Source organism: Oncorhynchus mykiss, chromosome 9 (genome assembly GCF_057628025.1).
Source record: "Oncorhynchus mykiss isolate SJ-2025 chromosome 9, ASM5762802v1, whole genome shotgun sequence".
NCBI lineage: Eukaryota > Metazoa > Chordata > Actinopteri > Salmoniformes > Salmonidae > Oncorhynchus > Oncorhynchus mykiss.
The window spans coordinates 80,833,995-80,842,398 of NC_143030.1; the positions used below are offsets into that span (position 1 = coordinate 80,833,995).

Genomic DNA, 8,404 nt, shown 5'->3' on the forward strand with positions numbered 1-8,404 from the left:
AAAACAGGAGAGAGCTGCTCGTCAGAGAGGTAAGGTAGAACCAGTATAGGGATGGTTTTGAAGGAGAGCAATAAGAAAAGAGAAAGTACGAAGGAGGGCAGGTCAGGTAACGCAGAGTATAGTTGCTGAAGAAGAGAGCAGATAGAAGGGACGGGAAAGACAACATGGATGGAGGAGTGCAGCTAAATGCTGACTGACTAATGAAGGATGACCCTCCAGTGCCCTCGCGTCTGATCGGTCATCACAGTGTCGGAACCCCAAGATACATAGACCAGTCATCCAGATTCATTGGTAAATACCACTGATTGTCACGTTCGTCGTAACGAGGAGACCAAGGCGCAGAGTGATTGGAACACATTCTTCTTTAATTAAAACAAAGAACACTTAAACAAACAAAACAACAAAACGAACGTGAAGCTATAAACAACTAGTGCTGACAATGCAACTACACATAGACAATAACCCACAAAACCAAACATGGAAAATGGCAACCTAAATAGGATCCCCAATCAGAGACAACGATAAACAGCTGTCTCTGATTGGGAACCAACCAATTCAGGCCACCATAGACCTACGTATACCTAGACAATACGCCAAAACTCCATAGATATACAAAAAACCCTGGACAGGACAAAAACACATAGACAATACAAAAACTAAACCAACCTTCCTTGTCACACCCTGACCTAACCAAAATAATAAAGAAAACAAAAGATCAGGGCGTGACACTGATATCATCGACAAATCGTCTGTTGAAGTCCAGGAAAACAGGACTTCAAGGAAAACACTCGATTGCAAATGATGCGTAATTTGTCTACCGATCTGCAATAGGGATTGACTGTCTTTAACACCACATGGCAGACCTACAGTAAGTGTCCATAGTTACGGCTCACGTATCACCCATTGGTTGGTATGGTGATGAACACCAAGGTAACAATACATTCCAAACGATGTGTCATTGTGTACAATTCCCCCCCCCCCCCCCCCAAAGAAAATATTGTAAGGCCCCAAAAATAGATTAATAAATTATGGTTACATGGTTTAATGGTTAAATGGTTTAATGGTTTAATGGTTAAACACATTGATTGTTTTAGGTTAAAACACCAGCAGAATCATGCTATACACATTTTGTGGATAATTAATGCAGGCTAGATTACCTATGAATAATGATTACTCACTACAGTCACCTCTCTGATATAACCTTACAGAACCAACCCTTCCAGTGTTGCAATGTTGGGTACAAATTAACCAGGAGATCAAACCTTCCAACTGACTTTTACATCTCTCTCTCTGTCTCTCTCTCTCTTTCTCTCTCTCTCTCTTTCTCTCTCTCTCTGTCTCTCTCTCTGTCTCTCTCTCTCTTTCTCTCTCTCTCTCTCTCACTCACTCTGTCTCTCTGTTTCTCTCTCGCTGTCTCTCTCTCTGTCTCTCTCTCTTTCTCTCTCTCTCTCTGTCTCTCTCTTTCTCTCTCTCGCTCTCTGTTTCTCTCTCGCTGTCTCTCTCTCTCTCTCTCTTTCCCTCTCTGTCTCTCTCTCTCTCTTTCTCTCTCTCTCTTTCTCTCTCACCCTCTCACTCTTTCTCTCTCTGTCTCTCTCCTCTCTCTCTCTCTCTCTCTCTCGCTCTCTCTCTCACTCTCTCACTCTCTCACTGACTCACTCACAAACACATACACACAGACACACACACACACACATACACACACACACTCTCTCTCTCTCTCTCTCTCTCTCTCTCTCTCTCTCCTGCAAACAAATGCACTTGGACACACATACACACTCTCTGTTCCACATTTTCACATACAGTGCATACTTAGAGCACGTTTGCAGATATTTGTAAGAAACAGTGACAGCTGAGCCTTTTCCAGACATAAAGCCTGTATCATAATGCTCATACTTCATCTACACATCTATACCACTATACTGATATACCGGTATACTGATCGATACTACTATACTAATATACTGCCATACCGCTATACAAATCTATACCACTATACTGATATACCGGTATACTGATTGATACTACTATACTAATATACTGCCATACTGCTATACAAATCTATACCACTATACACATCTATACCACTATACTGATATACCGGTATACTGATCTATACTACTATACTGTTATACCATCTACACTACTATGCTGATATACTGATATATACTACTAAACTGATATACTGATATACTAATCTATACCACTAAACTGATATACTGATATATACTACTAAACTGATATACTGATATACTAATCTATACCACTAAACTTATATACTGATATATACTACTAAACTGATATACTGCTATACTAATCTATACCACTAAACTGATATACTGATATATACTACTAAACTGATATACTGATATACTAATCTATACCACTAAACTGATATACTGATATATACTACTAAACTGATATACTGATATACTAATCTATACCACTAAACTGATATACTGATATATACTACTAAACTGATATACTGATATACTAATCTATACCACTAAACTGATATACTGATATATACTACTAAACTGATATACTGATATACTAATCTATACCACTAAACTGATATACTGATATATACTACTAAACTGATATACTGATATATACTACTAAACTGATATACTGCTATACTAATCTATACCACTAAACTGATATACTGATATATACTACTAAACTGATATACTGCTATACTAATCTATACCACTAAACTGATATACTGATATACTGATCTAAACAACTACACCATTAAACGGATCTATACTCCTACACTGCTATACTGATCTATACTACTATACTACTACATTGTTATACCGATCTATACTACTATATGTCTATATCGCTATACTACTATACCACTATACAACGATACCACTATACAACTATACTAATATGCTGCTATACTACTATACCGCTACAGTGTTATAATTCTATACTGCTATACTGCTAAACTGATCTATACAACTATACTACTATACAGGTCTATACTACCATACTGATCTATACTACTATACTGTTATACCGATCTATACTACTATACTACTGCACTGTTATTTTGTTATACCGATCTATACTACTATACATCTATATCGCTATACTACTATACCACTATACAACGATACCACTATACAACTATACTAATATGCTGCTATACTACTATACCGCTACAGTGTTATAATTCTATACTGCTAAACTGATCTATACAACTATACTACTATACAGGTCTATACTACCATACTGATCTATTCTACTATACTGTTATACTGATCTATACTACTATACAACTACACTGTTAAACTGTTATACCGATCTATACTACTATACTGTTATGCTACTATACTGCCATACCACTATAGAACTATATACTACTATACTGCTATAGTACAACATACTGCTGTACTGCAATACTGTTATACTGTTTTACCTATCTGTCCTGCTATACTGCCAAACTGCTATACTGCTATACAATTATACTGCTATACCGCTATAATGATATACTACTATACTACTATATTGTTATTGTTGCCTTTTGCACACAATGTATATAGACTCGTTTTTTTCTACTGTGTTATTGACTTGTTTATTGTTTACTCCATGTGTAACTCTGTGTTGTTGTCTGTTCACACTGCTATGCTTTATCTTGGCCAGGTCGCAGTTGTAAATGAGAACTTGTTCTCAACTTGCCTACCTGGTTAAATAAAGGTGAAATATATTTATATTTTTTAAGTATACTGCTATACTGTTATACCACTATACAGCTGCACTAATATACTGATGTACAGATATACTACTATACTGATGTCCAGATATACTACTATACTGATGTACAGATATACTACTATACTGATGTACAGATATACTACTATACTGATGTACAGATATACTACTATACTGATGTACAGATATACTACTATACTGATGTACAGACATACTGCTATACTGATGTACAGATATACTACTATACTGATGTACAGATATACTACTATACTGATATACAGATATACTACTATACTACTATACTGATGTACAGATATACTGCTATACTGATATACAGATATACTACTATACTACTATACTGATGTACAGATATACTGCTCTACTGATGTACAGATATACTACTATACTGATGTACAGATATACTACTATACTGATGTACAGATATACTACTATACTGATGTACAGATATACTACTATACTGATGTCCAGATATACTACTATACTGATGTACAGATATACTACTATACTGATGTACAGATATACTACTATACTGATGTACAGACATACTGCTATACTGATGTACAGATATACTACTATACTGATATACAGATATACTACTATACTACTATACTGATGTACAGATATACTGCTATACTGATATACAGATATACTACTATACTGATGTACAGATATACTGCTCTACTGATGTACAGATATACTACTATACTGATGTACAGATATACTACTATGCTGATGTACAGATATACTGCTATACTGATGTTTAGATATATTACTATACAACTATGCTACTGTACAGATATACTACTATACTGATGTCCAGCTATACTGATATACTGATGTCCAGATATACTACTATACTGATGTACAGATATACTGCTATACTGCTGTACAACTAAACTACTATACAACTATGCTACTGTACAGATATACTACTATACCAATGTCCAGATATACTACTATACTACTATACTGATGTACAGATATACTGCTGTGCTACTATACTGATATACTGACATACGGATATACTACTATAATGGTATACTGAACTGTACTGTTATATTGAACTGTGCTGCTATACTGAACTATACTGTTAAATTGAACTATACTGTTATACTGAACTATACTGCTATACTGAACTATGCTGTTATACTGAACTATACTGTTATACTGAACTATACTGCTATACTGAACTATACTGTTATACTGAACTATGCTGTTATACTGAAATATGCTGTTATACTGAACTATACTGTTATACAGAACTATACTGTTATACTGAACTATACTGCTATACTGAACTATACTGTTTTACTGAACTATACTGCTATACTGAACTACGCTGTTATACTGAACTATACTGCTATACTGAACTATACTGTTATACTGAACTGTGCTGTTATACTGAACTATACTGTTATACTGAACTACACTGCAAACTGAACTATACTGTTATACTGAACTATACTGTTATACTGAACTACACTGCTATACTGAACTACACTGCAAACTGAACTATACTGCTATACTGAACTATACTGTTATACTGAACTATACTGCTATACTGTTATACTGAACTATACTGCTATGCTGCTGTACTGAACTATACTGTTATACTGAACTATACTGTTATACTGAACTATACTGTTTTACTGAACTATACTGCTATACTGAACTATACTGTTATACTGAACTACACTGTTATACTGAACTACACTGCTATACTGAACTATACTGCTCACACTGAACTATACTGTGATACTGAACTATACTGCTATACTGAACTATACTGTTATACTGAACTATACTGTGATATTGAACTATACTGCTATACTGAACTATGCTGCTATACTGTTATCCTGAATTATACTGCTGTACTGAATTATACTGTTATACTGAACTATACTGTTATACTGAACTATGCTGCTATACTGAACTATACTGTTATACTGAACTATACTGTTATGCTGAACTATACTGCTCTACTGAACTGTACAGTTATACTGAACTATACTGTTATATTGAACTATACTGTTATACTGAACTATACTGCTATACTGAACTATGTTGCTATACTGAACTATACTGTTATACTGAACTATGTTGCTATACTGAACTATACTGTTATACTGAACTATACTGTTATACTGAACTATACTGCTATACTGAACTACACTGCAAACTGAACTATACTGCTATACTGAACTATACTGTTATACTGAACTATTCTGTTATACTGAAATATACTGTTATACTGAACTATACTGTTATACTGAACTATACTGCGATACTGAACTATACTGCTATACTGAACTATACTGCGATACTGAACTATACTGCTATACTGAACTATACTGCGATACTGAACTATACTGCTATACTGAACTATACTGTTATACTGAACTATTCTGTTATACTGAAATATACTGCTATACTGAACTATACTGCTATACTGAACTATACTGCGATACTGAACTATACTGCTATACTGAACTATACTGTTATACTGAACTATGCTGCTATACTGCTACACTGAACTATACTGCTATACTGTTATACTGAACTATACTGTTATACTGAACTATACGGCTATACTGTTATACTGACCTATACTGTTATACTGAACTATACTGTTACCCTGAACTATGCCGCTATACTGAACTATCCTGTTATACTGAACTATACTGCTATGCTGAACTATACTGTTATACTGAACTATACTGTTATACTGAACTACACTGTTATACTGAACTACACTGTTATACTGAATTATACTGTTATACTGAACTATGCTGTTATACTGAACTATACTGCTATACTGAACTATACTGTTATACTGAACTATACTGCTATACTGAACTACACTGTTATACTGAACTATGCTGTTATACTGAACTATACTGTTATACTGAACTATACTGTTATACTGAACTATACTGTTATACTGAACTATACTGCTATACTGAACTATACTGTTATACTGAACTATACTGTTATACTGAACTATACTGCTATACTGAACTATACTGTTATACTGAACTATACTGCTATACTGAACTATACTGTTATACTGAACTATACTGTTATACTGAACTATACTGTTATACTGAACTATACTGTTATACTGAACTATGCTGATATACAGCTATTCAACTATACTGATACGCTACTATACAGCTGTACTGCTATACTAATATACTACTATACTGATATGCTACCATACTACTATACTGCTATACTACTATACTACTATACTGCTACACTACTATACTGCTACACTACTATACTACTATACTGATATACTACTATACTGATGTACTACTATGCTGTTACACCACTATACTACTATACCAATATACTACCATACTACTATACCGCTATACTACTATACCACTATACTACTATACTGCTATTCTACTATACCACTATTCTACTATACTCCTATTCTACTATACTGATATTCTACTATACTGCTATTCTATTATGCTGCTATTCTACTATACTGATATTCTACTATGCTGCTATTCTACTATACCACTATTCTACTATACTGCTATTATATTATGCTGCTATTCTACTATACCACTATTCTACTATACTGCTATTATATTATGCTGCTATTCTACTATACTGATATTCTACTATACCACTATTCTACTATACTCCTATTCTACTATACTGATATTCTACTATACTGCTATTCTATTATGCTGCTATTCTACTATACTGCTATTCTACTATACTGCTATTCTACTATACTGCTATTCTACTATACTGCTATTCTACTATACCACTATTCTACTATACTGCTATTCTACTATGCTGCTATTCTACCATACTGCTATTCTACTATACTGCTGTACTGCTATACCACTATACTGATATACTCCTATACTGTCAAACTACTATACTGATATACTCCTATACTGTCAAACTACTATACTGATATACTACTATATGCCTACTGCAGTTCATCCACCATCACAGGCCTTTGGACAAAACCGACAAACAATATTACTATGCCCACATATGCTGCTGCTGCAGGCTATTGCAACACGGAGTTATGTTGAAAGGGGTATCAATAATTGTAAATAAATGCTTGGTAATCCCTGGCCAGATGTGTTGAAGGCATCAGACGGTTCAATTTGGATAGCCTGCGGCATAGGGGAGAGTTTATCAGCAGAGAGCATAGGGGACCCATTGTACATCTTATAAGGGTAAAAGCACTAGTAAACGGCGAGTCTGATCGGCGGAGCAAATGCAGCGTATTGGAGCACAATAGGCGATGACATAAATGAACCACATCATAGTCTAACCTCCTCGCTCGCTTCATTACGACAGCATGTTCTGAATACAGCGTATTGTTGAATACATGGTGAAAATTGGAACTTAGCATATGGCAATTAGACAAAACAGCCTTAAAACAAAAAAAACACGTTGCAAAATGCACATTTGCTTCAACGGCATACCTTCATAATTCCAGCCTTGTTCCTGCCGCGATGTTTTTCCTCGTTGCAGCTAACGCCAGCTATATAATTAATATATATAGTCCAATCTTATTTATTAGTCCCTTGGTGTGCCGCGTACTGCTGCCTGACTAGTCACCGCAGGCTGTGCTCTATGACATTAGATAGGTAAAAATCCATTGCACTGCGCAGGCAGATAG

At 34.8% G+C, this 8,404-nt stretch overlaps 1 protein-coding gene across 3 annotated transcripts in view; it reads right to left on the reverse strand.

The window, feature by feature from the left end:
• Positions 1-8,404, reverse strand: part of LOC110531286 (membrane-associated guanylate kinase, WW and PDZ domain-containing protein 3) — a 132,939-nt gene that overhangs the window by 124,289 nt on the left and 246 nt on the right. For all 3 annotated transcript variants that reach the window (XM_036989056.2, XM_036989055.2, XM_036989053.2), the window contains exon 1: positions 8,208-8,404. This exon is cut by the window's right edge and continues 246 nt beyond it. The gene's annotated coding sequence lies outside the window, so the exon portion shown is untranslated. The remainder of the gene's footprint in view (positions 1-8,207) is intronic.